General features: G+C 45.9%; 1 protein-coding gene and 1 long non-coding RNA gene across 2 annotated transcripts in view; one reads left to right on the top strand and one right to left on the bottom strand.

The window, feature by feature from the left end:
• ACTR3B (actin related protein 3B) overlaps nt 1-17670 on the bottom strand; it is a 980748-nt gene that overhangs the window by 335209 nt on the left and 627869 nt on the right. The window lies entirely within an intron of this gene.
• Nucleotides 506-16263, top strand: LOC129398372 (uncharacterized). The gene is made up of 5 exons (XR_008626109.1): nt 506-925; nt 1809-2449; nt 8886-9087; nt 9978-11216; nt 14087-16263. It is a non-coding gene; the product is annotated as an uncharacterized LOC129398372 (long non-coding RNA).

Raw genomic sequence — 17670 nt, 5'->3', positions numbered from 1 at the left:
GCACAACAGGGGAAATTAAAGAGAGCCCCCACTGTGGTGGTGGTGGCTACTCCAGTCCATAAATGTGATAAAACCTCAGAGAATGATATGCCCGTGAAAGCAGGTGCATGTAAAAATGGGTGAAATCCAAATTAAATTTTTAGTTTAGTTAATAGTACTGTTGTAACGTCAGTTTTCTGATTTTGATAAATGTGCTATGTTTAGGGTGTTATAGAGGAAACTGGATAAAGGGTATATGAGAAATCTTGGTATTAAATTTGTAACTTCTATGAGATTTAAATTAGTTCCAAATGAAAAGTTTTTTTGAAAACTAAAGGCTAAACACTTTTTAGAGGATGAAACTGAGATAAAATTAATCACCACCAGATTTTTACTACAAGAAATTGATTGGACTCCGGTGAAGACTCCAAGATGGCGATCACCACCTTGGATACCCTGACTCAGCATTTCCGGGTTCACTTTTCCTATTCCCGCCACCCCGACTAACGCGCATGCCCACTAGGGCGTGCCACACTCAGAAGCACGAAACTCAACTGACCCCGACCCTACCCCGCCCACTCCCCACCCAGCATCCATAAAAGCGCGCTGCACCTTTGGCACAGCACGACTTCCCTGGTCCTCCCCCTGCGGACCAGTGAACCTCGCCCGAGGGCTCAATAAAGAAGATTTTTGCCCTCTTTGTCTCACCTCTCGGCCTTATTGATCCATGGTGCCCTTCCATTGCCTTTTGTTGGTGCCGAAACCCGGGAGGGGACACCTCCTAAGCCCGCCCAGAGGCTCAGGGGGACTCCCCTCCTGGTCGGATCAGTCCTCTCCCTCAGTCAGGTCAGGCTTCTCCTCCACGGCCATCCATCCATTTCGTCTGGTTACTTGCTGCCAGGTCGCAGTTGCTGCAGCTACTCCACTCCAATTCGGCCGACGCTAGGTGAGTACCCCTCCTTTTTCCTTTTGTCCGTTCCTCCCTGGCCGAGAGTCATGCGCACGCCCAGGGAGAGTTTCCTTCCTCAAGGGAAGGCCAGTCCGGGTCACCAGGTGACCCAAGTTTACTTCCCCAGGGGAAGTCCAAATTGGCACTGACGACTCAGAGACGTCCATGTCTGAAGTAGCCGATCCGAGGCTCCAGGAGCCGCGTGGTCTGAGTGACCCCAGAAGGATGCTTCTGCTGTCCCTCAGACCGCTGCCATAAAGGGAAGAGGATGGGGTCCACCCAGTCCAAAATCACGCAAAACACCCCCTTAGGGTGCCTCCTGCGCAAACTTCCAACTTTATAACTCAACCAAAATTTAAAACGAAAGCGACTAATTTTCTTCTGCACAGTTGCCTGGCCGCAATATACCTTGGACAACCAATCTCGCTGGCCCCCCAAAGGCACACTCGACTTCAATATCCTAAACAACCTTACCAATTTTTGTCAGAGGCAAGGCAAATAGTCAAAAATCAAATTTTTTCAAAGGTTCTGGGACCTCTGCTCTAGTCGGACTGCTGCCACCAAGTGTTTTCGCTGGCGCAAGTCCCTGTGGCTAGCCTTCCCCTTGAAGTCTGGCCGGCCTCTCTTGCCGTTAATCCTGTCCAGGGGGTCCCCATCTTAGTCTCTCCGCCGCCATCTCCTTCTGCACTGCCGCCATCTTACTACCTGCTTCCTCACCACCGCCATCTTACTTCCTTTTTTCTCTGCCGCCATTTTAGTTCTTCTGCTGCCATTCGGCCGCCATTTTAATTCCCGTTAGTTCCCATTTGTTCTTTTAACCCTGCCCAGCTAACTCCTTGGCTTCCATCTTACCCCCATTCTTATTTCCACCTCCCCATAGTGTCATACCAGTCCACTACATCTACAACTCCTAACACATTTGCTGCGGGCAGTGATATCTGCTAATCCTGGATGAGGCAGCGGAGGGCCCCCAAACCCCTATCCAGGACTTAGTAAAGCTGGCGTTCAAAGTTTTTAATTCCTGAGAGGAGGCGGCTGAGGTACAACGACAGGCAAGCCTGAAACAAAAAGTTCAGCTCCAAACCCAAGCCCTGGCAGCTGCCCTGCAACCGGCATTCCCTAAGAGCCCCGGCAGGAGAGGTAGAGGTACAATCTCCCGGGCCCCGTCTGGCGCCTGCTTCAAGTGCAGCAACTCAGGACACTGGGCCAGCCGGTGCCCCAGCCAACAGCAACCGTCCTACTCGCCTTGCAACTGTTTCAAGTGCAGCAATCCAGGTCATTGGGCAAAACAGTGCCCAAACCCCAAGCCGCCAACACGCCCGTGCCCTAACTGCCAACAAATGGGGCACTGGAGGTCAGACTGCCCCAGCCTCGGAGCGGCCGCTGTGTCTCCACATGGCGACCCCTCCCCGGATGGCGAAGGTGCCCTCTAGCTCCTCCAACTGGATGACGACTGAAGAGGCCCAGACTCAGGAACCCCTCTCACCCTTGCCGAGCCTAGGGTAATGCTTCAGGTAGCGGGTAAGTCCATTTCCTTTTTACTAGACACAAGGGCTACCTACTCTGTTTTGCCATCTTTTAGCAGGCCCAGCCACCCCTCCTCAATGTCTGTTATAAGGATTGATGGCACTCCCTCCACCTACCGCCAGACGCCTTCACTGCCCTGCCGCCTAGACCACTATATAACTTTCTTGAACCCATAATCTACCATCCTTCCTTTTATTCCTTACTAAAGCAAATACATCAAGTTATCTTCTTACTTTAGTAAACACTTTCTCAGGTTAGATTAAAGCCTGCCCTACCACTCATAAAACAGCAGAGGTAGTAGCTTCAACCCTCATTGAACAGATAATCCCGAGATTTGGCCTGCTTTTATCTCCAAAGTAGTCAAACAGGTGACAACCACACTTGGCATTAACTGGAAGCTACACACTCCATACCATCCGCAGTCTTCTGGAAAAGTGGAACGTGCCAACGGCCTTGTCAAACAACACCTAATCAAATTGGCTCTCTAGAAGCGCCAATCGTGGGTAACCTTACTTCCCTTTCCCCTCGCGGGGCTCCGGGCAGCACCCCGAAGCCCCACAGGCCTTAGCCCCTTTGAACTCCTATATGGGCACCCCTTTCTCTTTCAAGAGCTCCCTGTGAATACCCCACCTCTTGGCACGTACCTGCCCTACCTCACCCTGTTAAGGGAGCTGCTAAGAGAACACGCCGACCGCAGCCTTCCACAGCCCGGACCACTCAGCCCAGACAGTCCGGCCATCATAACCCCAGGAGATCAGGTACTAGTAAAAGACCTCCAGGCAAGAGGTCTCTCCCCGCAGTGGAAAGGCCCCTATATGGTAATTCTTACAACACCGTCGGCAGCTAAACTTATAGGCCTTCCCTCCTGGTACCGTATTTCCCAACTTAAGAAGGCACCTACACAACATCAGGCCACTTGGACTGTCACCTCCCTCTCCCCAACCAAACTGAAACTCTCTAAATCAAATACCGCATGAATTCTTCATGTGACAGGCTCCAACAATTTATTCAGGTTCTTCTCGAGGAAAGCTGGTCATTCCCTACTTTTGCTAACACCCTTCGCTGGCCTGAAAATCTGTTGTCCTATATAGACGAACTGGTGTGGCAAGGCTCCCTCCAGAACTTTCACCAACATGAAGTTCGCTTTGACGAGCCCCCTCTCAGACTCCCTCTCACTGGGTTTTTTTCCCTCACTGAGAATTGGAGTTCCGGACAGGCAGTCTCCTCTAGACTAGTAGCCACGGCAGCATGCCTGCCAGCAGGGCGCCAGGCACCCATAGCTTTCCTAGGTCTAAAATTCTCTTCCCTAGGCCCAGCTAGAAAACACCCTGCACTTTGCTTCCTAAAACACCCTGCACTTTGCTTCCTGTATGATCAAAGTAACTCCAAATGCAATACCAGCTGGGTCAAAGAAAATGTAGGCTGTCCGTGGCACTGGTGCAATATCCATGAGGCATTAATTCGTACTGAAAAAGGATCTGACCCAATGTTCTATGTCAATACCTCCACTGGAGGATGGGACGGCTTTAACGATTTAACCTCCAAATCTTTGACCCTTGGGACCCCCGCTGGGCCTCCGGTGTAGATGGAGAACTATATGAGCACAGAACTTTTATGTATCCAGTAGCCAAGATCCGCATTGCCAGGACCCTTAAAACCACTGTCACAGGGTTATCCGACTTAGCCTCCTCAATCCAGTCAGCCGAGAAAGAGCTTGCCAGCCAGCTTCAACCGGCAGCTGACCAGGCCAAGTCCTCCCCCTTCTCGTGGTTAACTTTAATCTCAGAAGGTGCACAATTGCTCCAATCCACAGGGGTACAAAACCTCTCCCACTGCTTCCTCTGTGCAGCCCTCAGAAGACCTCCATTAGCAGCAGTTCCTCTCCCTACCCCCTTTAATTATACAATAAATTCATCCACCCCTATACCACCAGTCCCGAAAGGACAGGTCCCACTATTCTCAGACCCTACAAGACACAAGTTCCCATTCTGTTACTCTACCCCAAATGCCTCTTGGTGTAACCAGACCAGGATGCTTACCAGCGCCCCGGCACCGCCCAGAGGCTACTTCTGGTGTAACTCCACGCTAACTAAAGTTCTTAACTCAACTGGTAATCACACCTTGTGCTTACCCGTCTCTCTCATCCCTGGCCTGACCCTATATAGTCAGGACGAACTTAGCCATCTGCTAGCCTGGACCGAGCCAAGGCCGTGAAATAAAAGCAAACAGGCTATTTTCCTACCCTTAGTACTAGGCATCTCCTTAGCCTCCTCCTTAGTGGCATCAGGGCTAGGAAAAGGAGCCCTCACCCACTCAATCCAAACATCTCAAGATCTGTCTACTCACCTGCAGTTGGCCATTGAGGCATCGGCCGAGTCCCTGGCCTCCCTACAGCGACAGATCACTACGGTAGCACAGGTCGCAGCACAGAACAGGCAGGCCTTAGACTTGCTTACGGCAGAAAAAGGAGGGACATGTTTATTCTTACAGGAAGAATGCTGCTATTATCTCAACGAGTCAGGGGTAGTTGAGACCAATTTACAAACTTTAAAAAAAAAAAAAAAAGCTCCAAGAGGAGTTAAAACACTCCTACGACCCTGTCCTCCGCCCTGGTCCTTCTTGGTGGTTTTCACCTGTGGCTCAACAGATGCTCCCTTTCCTTATCCCAATTATAATTGTCTGTATAATAATGTGTTTTGCCCCAATCCTAGTACAGTTTCTTTGCCAGCGGATACAAGAAATCACCAGGGTTCTTCAAGTAGAAGAAAAATAATACTAGATAGAAATTTTCACAAACAAAAAGGAATGAGAGCATTGGAAAAATGGAAAATATGTAGTTAAATATGAAATTTATAATCTCTTTAAAAGATGATTGACTGCTTAAAAAATGATAACAATGAAAGTTAGTTTGTATTCACTATTGATGCATCGCAAAATACACTAATTACTTAGTGGCCAAACATGACAAACATTTGTTGTGTCGCAGCTATTAAGGGTCAGGAGTTTGGAAGTGGCTTAACTGAGTGGTTCTAGCTCAGAGTCTTTTATGAGGTTGTAGTCATGGAGTCAGTGAAGGATACCATCATCTGGAGGCTCAACTGTGGCTGGGGAATCTGCTTCCACCTCACTGGCTGTTGGTGGGAGGCCTCAGACCCTCACTGGCTGTTGGCAGCAGGCCTATTTCTCTCCACATGGGCTACGTGAGTGTCCTGATGACACTGCAGCTGGCTTCCCCGGAGTGAGGAATCCAAGACAGAAAACAGGGCAGAGGCTGAAGTGCTCGTAATGACTTAGTCAGAAGTCACACACCAACATTCCTATCATGTTCTAAACTCTAGTAGAAAGTCATTAAGTCCAGGCCACACTAAGGGGAGGTGAATTACACTCCATCTTTTGAGAGGACATATTTCAGAGCCAACACATGTAAAAGCAAAATGTCTAACAACAGTGGCACAAAGGACAGGAGATGGAAAGTGGAAGTCTACAGTCTTAAGTATCTTATGCTGCAGGTGAAGTGGATGATGCCAAGTGAAGGTAGACTGTAATAAATTAAATCATATGTTGGAAACTCTGGAGAAACACTAAATGAAACCTGTATTGCTAATAAATCAATATGAGGGATAAAATGAATCCATAAAAAAGTACTCAAGTAATCAAATAGAAGGCAGGAAAAGGAGAAAAAAGAATAAAGAACAGATAGGACAAACAGGAAAAAAAACAGCAAAACAGTACATTTAAACTAATCAACAATTACATTAAATATAAGTGGCTGAACATCAAAAGAAAAAATCAAAGATTACTAGCTTGGTTCAAAAAGTAAAACTATGTTCTGGATACAAGAAACATACTTTAAATTGTAGCTATGTTAAAAGTAAGAAGGTGGGAAAATAAATATCGTAAAAAGATGAATCAAAAGAAAGCTGGAGTAGCTATGTTAACAGACAAAGTAGATTTCAAAAAAAGGAATATAACTAAGAAGAAAAATGGAATTTTATTTTAAAGGTGTTAATTCATTAAAAAGACATAATTATAGATGATTATGTACCTAATAACAGATATTTGAAATATCTGAAGCAAATTCTAGTAGAATCAAAAAGAAAGAAATAAGTCAGAAAAAGTGGAATTAGACACACACACACTCACACACACACACACACACACACAATATCAATGGAGATTTTAATGCTCCCCTAAGGAATTGCTAGAACAAGGAGACAAAAAGACAAAAACAAACAATAAAAACACAAACACACATTGAGGACATAAACATCTTGAACAACACTATACCTTAGCTGACTTCATTGACACATATAGAACACTCCAGCAGTGTACTAAACATTCTTTTCACATGTAATGAGAACATTTATAAAAGGAGACTATATTAAGGGGTGTTTACTGAGTATCAATACCTTTATAAGCAGGAATCAGCAAGCTACAGCCCATTGGCCAAATCCAGCCCACCACCCACTGCTGTAATAAAGCTTTGCTGGAGCACAGCCATGCATGTTGTTTGTGCATTATCTATGGCTGCTTTTGTACTACAGTGACAGAGCTAAGTAGTGGCTACAAAGAATATGAATGGGCCCACAAAGCCTACACTCTCTCTACCTTCTGGCCCTTTACAGAAAAAGTTTACTGACAGCTGGGCACAGTGGCCCAGACCTGTAATCCCAGTACTTTGGGAAGCTGAGGAGGGAGGATCACTTCAGACCAAGAGTTCGAGATCAGCTTGGGCAATATGGCAAAACCCCGTCTCTACTAAAAACACAAAAATTAGCCAGGCTTAGTGCTGCTCACCTGTGGTCTCAACTACTCGGGAGGTTGAGGCACGAGAATCACTTGAGCCTGCTAGGCAGAGGTTGCAGTGAGCCATGATTGTGCCACTGCACACCAGCCTGGATTTTTAAATCCTGCCAGAAAAAGTTGGCACAACTCAGTAATTAATCAACAAATAAAAATTACAAATAGTCATTTTATCATATTAAGAATATTTATTCCTTGCAAAGTTATATTACGTGGGATCCCATTTCAGAGACAAATGAAGATACTCGACCATCTCTAAATGCTACCAAACACATAGAGTCTACTCTGAATGCAGATACCGCTCTCATAAAAATTCTGCAAAGGAGGAAGGGGTTGGTGCAGACTGTTGCGATGCTGGTAGTTTCCTTTCAAGGGCAGGCTTTTTTAGTCTCCCTGGGAATTGATGCTACAGAAAATGCTGATATTTATGGAATTAATCTTATCTCCCTCAGATACGGAATGAGAAAAATAATTGTGAGCCCCTGTCCTTTGCTCTGAAGCACCAATCCTATACATTGACGTGTAGTCACTGATACAAATGTCACACCCTCTTGTCTAGTGTGCACACGTCACGATGTAGCCCTTTCTGCACCTGAGTACTCTCATGCATGCACAAAGCCAGAGTGGTTTTTCAAAATGCTAATTTGGTAATGAGCCAGGAGCCAGATGACTTGATGAAGAATAATTTGACAGAGATCTTGAGCTCAGAAGTAAACAAATTAATGTAAAAGAGAGAAGTAAGAAACCGAGTGAGCAAGGCTTAGGAAAAGAACTAGGAGAGGTTCCAACTGGAATCAAGGGAGCTGAGAAAATCATTGAGTCCTAAAACTGGAGCACCTCTGAAAGCTCCTGGGCCAACTTCCTGTCCCCATTCATTTATTCCTTCATTCTTCCATTTGCCAAATATGCTGTTTAGTGTGAGAGATGGAATAGGAATTGAGGCAAAAGGGCCCCTTTCCTCTTAACATGCACAGTTAGCAGGGAAGGTAGACACTAAATAGATACACATAATAACATGTCATGATTGCCATGGTGGTGAGCACAGGCTGCTGAGATGCCCAGAGTAGGAGTCCTGACACAGACAGTGGGCCCAGGAGACCTCCCTGGAGAGCAGACATTTATGCTGAGATTTCAGTAATGGGTATTAGCCATTAGGTGTAGGCAAACAAAAGTGTACAATTCTAGGCCAGGCACGGTGCCTCACTTAAGGTCAGGAGTTTGAGGCCAGCCTGGCCAACATGCAAAACCCCGTCTCTACCAAAAAAATATAAAAAATTAGCTGGGGGTAGTGGCAGGTGCCTGTAATCCCAGCTACTCAGGAGGCTAAGGCAGGAGAATTGCTTGAATCTGGGAGGCAGAAGTTGCAATGAGCTGAGATCTCCCCATTGCACCCCAGCCTGAGTGACAGAGTGAGACTCCATCTCAAAAAAAAAAAAAAAAAAAAGTGTGCCGTTCCAGGCGGAAGATCACCATGTGTGAAAGCTCAGAGACAATGAATCTTGCCTAAGAACAGAAGAGAAGTCTGCATGGTCAGAACCCACGATATAAGTAGAGTGAGAAGAGGGGAGGTGAGGGGAGGTGTTAGAAGACCTTTTAACTACCTAAGGAGTTTACATTTTATCCTCAGGAAAATGGGATGTCATCGAAGCCCTTTAAGAAAAGGAGGGATGTGATCAGATTTGTAATTTTCAAAGATTTCCTGAGGTGCTGTGAATTTTACAGATCAACTGAGACGCAAAACCCATGTTCACATCATGGGTGAGTCTTCTAACTCGGACAACGCAATCAACAAATTCTAAGACCAAATTCCGGCGGCACTGGCTCCAAAGGTAAGCCTGTAGATGCACTACTAGCAAGTGGGGCTGGGGATTACTGTAAATAGTTTTCAGGAGCATTAGAAATAATCGCTGGGTTATTGCCATATTTGACAACATCGTCTTGCATAGGAGACTTAGACAATGCCACTGGAGAGTGCCTTCTATCTCAGAATGTGGGTCAGGGCCTCAGAAAGAAATCTCGATCCAAACCTAAGCATCATCTTGAGTGTTTGCCGGGAAGGCCCTGTGTGCCCTAGAAGTGGGTGCTGGAAAGGCCCCTGCCATTGTGAGGTGACGTAAGAGAACGGGGAGCTGATTGTTTGGGCACTGTGAAGCTGCCATATGCCGGAAACCTGCCTCCCTCTGTCGTGACAGCTGAGGCCTCCATACTGTGGTCACAAAAGGGGTTTGGCTACCTTCCTGTCAGCTCAGGTAATGACAGGTATGGAAGGCCTCATCCAGCCCCACACTGTGTCAGGGACTTGGGGTGAGCAGTGACTGAGACGTGGGCCTGGTCCATTGGGAGCTTACATTCCCATGCACAAATGCAGCAATAATCAAGGAAAAGTGAATAAGCTGAGTCATCTCAGGTTACATCAAGTGCTATGAAATTTATAAAAGGAGTGTAAAAATTATGAGTAACCAGGGAAAGCCAGTGGAGACAGTGTGGGCATAGCAGGTGCCTCATAGCTGAGGTCCGAGTGGGGAACAAGCTCCACAGGGGAAGCACAGTCCAGGCAGGGGAGCAGGAGCCTCCGCCTCCATGAGCAGGAACCTCTTTCCCGCTTTTTGAACGGCCGAGTTCCTGCCAGAGCGTTGGTTGTACATAGTCTGCTGCAACCATACCAGGGTTTCAATTGAGTGCCTCAGTGCCTGTAAAACATTCTTTCTACTTTTTCTAGGAGAGTGGAAATAGCCAAATCAAAGTTGATCTTTCCTGTCTCAAAACTCCAATATTCAGCAAATATTTGAGTCTACAACATACCGTGCCCTGGGAGTTATAAAGACATGGCCTTCTTTTTTGGAAGATCTCTAATCTTTGAGGTCATTGTTAGAAGCACCCCCTACACAGGTTAACATAATGTCCCCCAGTCACACGAGGGTACATTACATACAGCATCATTGGCATAAGTGACTCTGTCTTAAAACATGACCCCATCTTATACTTCAAAAGGCATCATGCCAGCAGGGACCAGATGTGCACCTAATCAAGAGATGGCATCCAATCAGATGGGGGTGTGACCCTTTACTATCATCCTCACCACAGGACTCATGGTCTATCAAAGAGCAGGACCTCACCGGCTCAACACAGCCACCTCCATACACATCTTACTGTCACTTGTGATCAGCACCAAAGGAAATGTCCACCTGAAGGACTCTCCCTTGAGGACTGTCAGGATCCACCCAAGAGGTGCTCGTTGTCCACACCACGTTCCTTGTACTGGTTTGTTTGTTATCCCATTTTCTGTTGATGTTAAATGTCACTCTGTTTGATGTGAAAACTCTCATCTATAACATTTATAGATTGATTAAGTGTACTATCATGCATGGTTTGCAATGTTGACTGGCCTGTGCAGTGGCTTGAGCCTGCATGCCACAGTGGCTCTGACTCCTGAGTGCATGGGAGGCCTAAAGACAACTGCCTCCTCAGGAACCCCACAGAGCCCGTGGTTTTTATTATTGAAATAGCATTGGTAAAGTCTGACCCTGTGGAGAGAGACAAATGTGTGTGGATTTGGCTATGCCTGGCCTTGTGCTGCTCACGACATAACTTACCCACCATTTTCAGCACTTTCTTTGTTCTACTTTGAGTTACAAATAGAGACACATAAATAAATATGATCTGTCCTTTTTTTCTCAAGCACCGAAATGGTGACTGGTGCCCTTTGGCACCCATTGCCCCTGTATTTATAGCACAAATAAAGTAGCTTGTATCAGGGACTTCAAAAATATCCTTTGAAGTCAAATCTTTGGAGAGAAGGAGAGGGGCAAGAATGGCCTTTCTTTCTAGGGAGAAGACTTTGCCATGAGCAGTTTAAAATGCTGCAGAGAAAACTGCCGTGAAAGGCTCAGCTGTACCCCCTGCTCTGTTTCATGCCAGGCAAGGAGCCGGCTGTAGACATGGGAAAGAAGGATGCCAGGTGAGCTAGAGGGGTCCAGGGCCCCATAGGAGGAGGCTGCTGAGGATGTTGGTTGTAACTCACAGGCCCAGTCAGTGCCTTTCATTCTTGATGATGGAAGGAGACCCTCCCAGCATGACTCTGAGCACCTCTGAGCTTGATCTAGCAAGGACAAGGCAGCCAGAAGCCCAGCTTTGCTCAGATCTGGGAAGTGTGCAGGCTGCAGGGGCCTCTGTGGGTTTACAGGGAGTGCTCTGGGATCCTCTGCGCTGTGGGGTGTGAGGCTGGGATGGCCTGGCCACATGCCAAGAAGGCAGAAGCAAGTTCAAGGGCAGAAAAGTTGTGGGCAAGAGTCTCAAGAGCACCTCACCAACCACAAGACTCCAGTCAGTACTGAGCTCTTGGGGTTGCAGTAAAGCCTAATGGCATCATAGATTTTTCTCTATGTTAACAATAAAAAGGCAGAGCTCAGAGAGGTTCTGATGTACTTGAGGACACACAGTTCATTGAGAGGTGGGATCAGAGTCTAGGTCTTGTGGGCTGGCAAGGATGCCAAAGGAACTTAGGCGGGAGACACACAACACACATGGGAAACACACAGCAGTTACAGCAAATGCACACACGGGACAACAGCAAGCATGGAGCTAGATATGGTGAGCCCCAGAAAGGAACAGTAGAGCCAGCTTAGTTTTACAGGGGCTAGGGAATTCTTGGTCTGTGAAGACAAATTGTATCCATTCAGTTTTTCATTCAATATAATTGAGCGCCTTGATAGGTACAGGAAATACACAAATGGAAATAAGTCATCGACTCTACCCTCAAGGCATTTGGGTGTTTTCCAGGCTCTGTGGTTGTTCCTAGGACTATAAATATGAAGAAAAAAGGATTCATAGAAACTGCCCTCAGGTCCTTCTGGCTTTTAGATAAATAGATTATAGATAGATAGATAATAGATATAGATAAAAAAGATGATAGAGATAGATAGATAATAGAAAGATATAGATAAAAAAGATGATAGAGATACATGATAGATAGAAAGAGAAAGGGGATCAGATAGATGATTAGATATAGATAGATACATGATAGAAAGAGAAAGGGGATCAGATAGATGACAGATAATAGATAATAGATATAGATAAAAAAGATGATAGAGATAGATAGATAGATACATGATAGAAAGAGAAAGGGGATCAGATAGACGATTAGATAGGTAGATATAGATAGATACATGATAGAAAGAGAAAGGGGATCAGATAGATGATAGATAGATATAGATGATAGATATATGATAGAATTACTTTATATAGATATATGAATTGTTCAGTGCAGTGTGCAATGTAACAGTCTGTAATGCAGGTAGGTGCAGGATGATGACCAGAGGAGGGTGACAGCTAACATGCGGGAATGAAGAAAGGCATCCAGGAAGAGATGGTGAGAAAATTGTGTCCTGAAAAGAAAGAGGCAGGGTTACAAAAGAAGCGGCTTCCCCGGGAGGCTCCCCAGCAGGTGCGGAGGAGGAGAGACTAAAGTGCACGGTGTGTGGGGGGAACAGCGAGTCATTCTGAATACAGACAACGGGGGTGGTGATGATGGCAGAGATGCACAGGGCAGATGGGTGGGCACAAGATCTCAGGCTGGAGGAGGAGGACAAGAGGCACCCACTATGAATATTCTGTCCAACCGGACAGTGACTTTCACATTATTTGACCTTTTGGCTCACGTGTTAAATTCTGTCATTTCCAGGCCCCAGGGAAAATAAACTAATCAAGACTACTTTAATTTTTTTAATATGAAACATGCTGAAAATCATGAAAAATAGTAACACAATTCCACCATTTTCTACGAAAAAATACTGAAAGGGTTATTAACTTGAATGTCCAATAGACAGCTGAATTAGATATGAAATTGCATAAAGAGAGTAGCCAAATCAAAATACGTAAGTTTTAAAAGGCAATATCCAGGACTTCAAACATTGAAAGAGTTACACGAGAGAAAAGAGGATTTTGAGAGATTGCTGCTTCATTTGCATGCTCAGCAAAACCTCATTGAGCACTGACGTTTTGAGTCATCCCTCTAATCATCTAGCATCCAACAGTGAGCAGTGCAGACCAACACCCCTGCCCTCTCAAGCTTCCATCCTATTGGAAGCAGGTGCATCAGCAGCATACATATAATAAACGGGTGAATAGCACAGTAGGTTGGAAAGTGATAAGCACCATAGAAAAAAATAGAGCAGACTCAGGGGTACAGGACTGGAGGCAGGACAGGAGAAAGTTAAATATGGTGGCCAGAATAGAACTTGCTAAAAGGGTGACTTTTGAACAAATAGGAGGAAAGGGATTAGCCACACAGGCAACTGAGGGAAATGTCTTTCCAGCACAGGGAAGAGCCAGTGCCAAGGCCCTGAGACGAGGTTCTATAGGGTCTACACAGATTGGCAGGGCTGCCGGAGCCACGGAGCTGGGCAGGAGCAGGAGGTGAGGTGGCAGGAGCTTGAGGGCAGACGGCTTCCACCTGTGGTCCTGGGAACTGGGAGAGAAGGAGACCAGGTGCCCCATCCATGCAGAGACAGTGAACTAGGGTTGGAGTCCTCACCACTCCAGATGCTGAAGGTCACCCCTGCAGTTGCACTCGGGAAGCAGAGCCCGAGTACATTTGTAGACAGGTCATCTCACACTCCTGGAGTTCATTGAACAAGGGGCGAGTATTTATAGGAGATAGGGAGCTGGGTGGAGTCCTTTGGGGTCTGGTCCACTGGATTGAGCCAAAGGGCTGAAGAGGTCTCAGAAAGTGTACACTCAAGAGGACAAAAGAGGATTTTGCAGCCTCCAAGAGTCATTGTAAGCCTTACACACCTTCAGGCCTTCCTCCTTCTCTCCCCTCTATTTCAGCTCCTGAGTGTGGAAGGAGGGGAACAGGGAAAAGCAGAGAGGACAAAAGTCACATCCCCTCCCCACAGACCCATACTGGGGAAGGGTGGAAGATTTAGCTGCGAGTCAAGTTCAGAATTTTGATTAACATCTTGGCATGCACATTCGAATTTCAGAATCAAGACTGTTGGCCATAAAAAATGACTATAGCCTTGTATATTACCTGAACTGAGCAGTAAAAAAAAAGTCATGGTCCTTCTGGGGCTTTTATTCTGAGACAGGAACCCTGAACAGGCAGGAGAAAGGGAATGTTGAGAGAGAAACAAAGACACCTGGCGACACACGCTGACCGCCACGCGGACGTCCATCAAACCCAGCACTGGCCCTGGGTACATGCGCCTTTGCTATTACCCCAATACATTTTCTTCTGCAGAGCAAGCAACAGAACACATGCAGACCTTAATAAATACCACTGGGTAATGTGACATTGGCCAAACTCTCCTCACGGGGGAGAGAGTGTCCCCCAGTTTTGCTCCCTTTTAATTTCCAGGGTTCATAAGTAGCTCTAAAGCTTTGCTCTACAAGGTTGATACATACAATATTAATGTTTCCCCTAAGCAGTATAACATCAATATATTTGCTATCTTGACATTCTGGGTTTGGTTTTTCAGTGTTGGCGTAAGTGGGTTTTATACTTTCTGGAACAAGAGTTCATCACCAAAGGGAAAATGGTGTCCACCCCACCCTCTTTGAAAGAAAAGGCTCAGCCTATAGTTCTCCAGATGAAAGAAATGTTCCTAATCAGCTATTTCTTGTTGCTTGATTGGATGTTAACAATGGAAGTAGACACACAGCTAATTGTGGTGGCACAGCAGGAAGCCTAATTCACTTTGCTGTAGAAACACCCACACAGAGAAAGTGGGAGACGGCTGCACAAGAGGCCCCATAGGCAGGCAAATGCTTACTGCAGTTTCTTTCCCAAACGTTTCCAAATAGACCAAATAAACATGAATTTGCTCACTGTAGTTTATATTCCAAATAAAAATGAATTTCTGGCCAGGCGCAGTGGCTCATGCCTGTAATCCAGCACTTTCGGAGGCCAAGGCAGGTGGATCACAAGGTCAGGAGTTTGAGACCAGCCTGGCCAATATGGTGAAACCCCATCTCTACTTAAAATACAAAAATTAGCCTGGCGTGGTGGCAGGTGCCTGTAATCCCAGCTACTCAAGAGGCTGAGGCTGGAAAATCACTTGAACCTGGGAAGCAGAGGTTGCAGTGAGCCGAGAGGGTGCCATTGCACTCTAGCCTGGGTGACAGAGCAAGACTTGGTCTCAAAAAAAAAAAAAAGAATTTCGCCACGCTCCGCAGACACAGGCATTCCACACCCTTGTCCAGACTGGTCCCAGGGGAAAGAATCTCCAGGCTAAAGAGCCGTGGTCTTCCAGGGCCTGTGGCCAGGTATCTCAATGTCTTCACCCATGTGAATTCTGGACAAGGGCTTCCTACCACATCCCCAAGTTTGCCCTTCCCCCCATACCCTGACCTCCATTTCTCTACTTTACCTCTCCCAGCCCACCATGGGACCATGTGATCAGCCACATAGGCATAAACTAGCACACAGCTACCTTAGGGTAGGGCCCTCTAGGGTGGCCAGGTGGCTACCTCACAAATCAGTCTATGGCTCTCACAGAAACTAGAATTTGCTTGGGCAAGAGGTATCAAGAGCATTAGAAATATTTATACTTTTTCATTCAGTAATGGTATAATCTGAATCTGGGCTGAGAGTCTAAGAATATTGAGCTGTGTGAGAATGCACACAGCTGTTTATTACATTTTTTTTAAGTAATGGAAAAATTGGCTAGAATTTAAATATACACCAGTAGGGTAGATGTTTAATAAACTATGATTTATCCACCTTCCAGACTACTGGACAGCCATAAAATGATAGTTAGACTAATTTTTGCCATGCTTTATCTTTTAATATTCTTATATAATTCCATCTCATTATTTCATCTGGCTTTTATTAAACAGTAAATATAATACTAACTGTAATTACAATACTAACTGTAATTACCAGTGGTTACTTTAACTACCTTTCTGTGTTTTCCTAATTTTTATGATCACCATGAATTTCTGTACTGGGGAAATAAGCAAACTCTTTATAAGGTGTTGGGACACGTAAAGGACATTTTCACAGCACTCTGCAATGTCCTGGCTCCTTGACTGAAAAAAGAATGAGTTTGCTCAGGCCTCAGCCTGCTGGAGTCCCAGACTGGAGCCATTGTGGTTAATATCTGTAAGTTTGGTTTTTGTTTTTCTCAGGTGCTCCACTGAAGCTCATCCACACACACACACACAATACACACTGATGCTTATAACACACCTGGCCCTGTGTTAATAAGTAGCCTGGTATAAACTTGGGAAGCAGAAAGAAGGAAAAAGACCGCAGCAGCAGGCACAATGTGGCTGAAACCCCTTCCAGGAGAAGAGAGCGAGCGAGAGGGAGGATTGAGGACAGATGCAGAGGGCAGAAAGAACTCTTTACGTCTGGCCAAGTATGGGGCAGCTACACTGAGTCCTTTCTGCCAGATGAAGGCAGGGAATAGTCCCAGTCAAAGCATTGCTGTGAAGTTTCCCTGGTGACTTCAGAGTTTCTGTGTCTACCACCCCCAGCCTGGTTAACACAGCGCTCTGTAATAAAGAAAAAGTCTAAAATTCTAAATGATAGCAAAGAGCAGCTTGCATCATCTTTTCTCCCTAAAGGATAAATAGGACCCCTCGCATCTAGTTGTTTGTAGGTAAGAAGCTGGCAAGAGTCAAGACAGGTAGGACCCTATAAAGGTTAGGAAGAAAACCACTGCTTCCTCACACACAGCGTGTCCCCAAGCCAGCCAGCCCTGCCTCCCTTCTAGAACCTGCCCCCGAGCTTCCCTGGAGAAGCCCTTCACCAAGTCTTCCCATCAGTGAGTTTCAATCATCACTGAGGTCTTGGTTCAAAAGTCACACCCTCAGGAAGCCCTTTCTGAGCTCTCCTAAGTAACGAACCTGATTCCCCTCCATATTGCGTCTCCATCTTGCACTTTCTTCAGAGCACTCACCGTGTCTTAAATTATCTAGTTTGTTTATCTTATTTATTTTGAAGCTCCCCCCTAAAAAGTAAGTTTAGGGAGGGCAGAGAACCCCCAGTTCATGTCCACATTCCTGGTCTGGCCCATAATGGGCACTGAACAAATATTTCTTGTAGAGGGGGTGGATTTTGGCAGCAGAATGTGCCATGCACTCAGGCTCTGCTGTGTGTCCTCAATCCTGGCCTTTAATAGTGCCTCTGTTTCTCCTGGTCTCAACCCTTGCACTCTCTGAGAGGAGAATGGCCACTTCAGTTTTCTGTCTTGAAGATTATGATACTACACAGAGGCAGGCTAAGTACTAGGAGACCCAGGATCTGCTTTCAGTTTTTCTATATCTCATTCTAACTGTTAGCAGTGGCAAATCTGTATGGGTCTGCAGCAACTCAGTTCTTGCCTCCTCAGAAGAAAGAATTCAACCAAGGGGCATAAGGCAGAGTGAGAGACCAAGGCAAGTTTTAGAGCAGGAAAGTTTATTAA

Source organism: Pan paniscus, chromosome 6 (assembly GCF_029289425.2).
Source record: "Pan paniscus chromosome 6, NHGRI_mPanPan1-v2.0_pri, whole genome shotgun sequence".
NCBI lineage: Eukaryota > Metazoa > Chordata > Mammalia > Primates > Hominidae > Pan > Pan paniscus.
The sequence above is the reverse complement of the archived record's forward strand: the minus strand, read 5'-3'. Positions and strand labels throughout refer to the sequence as shown.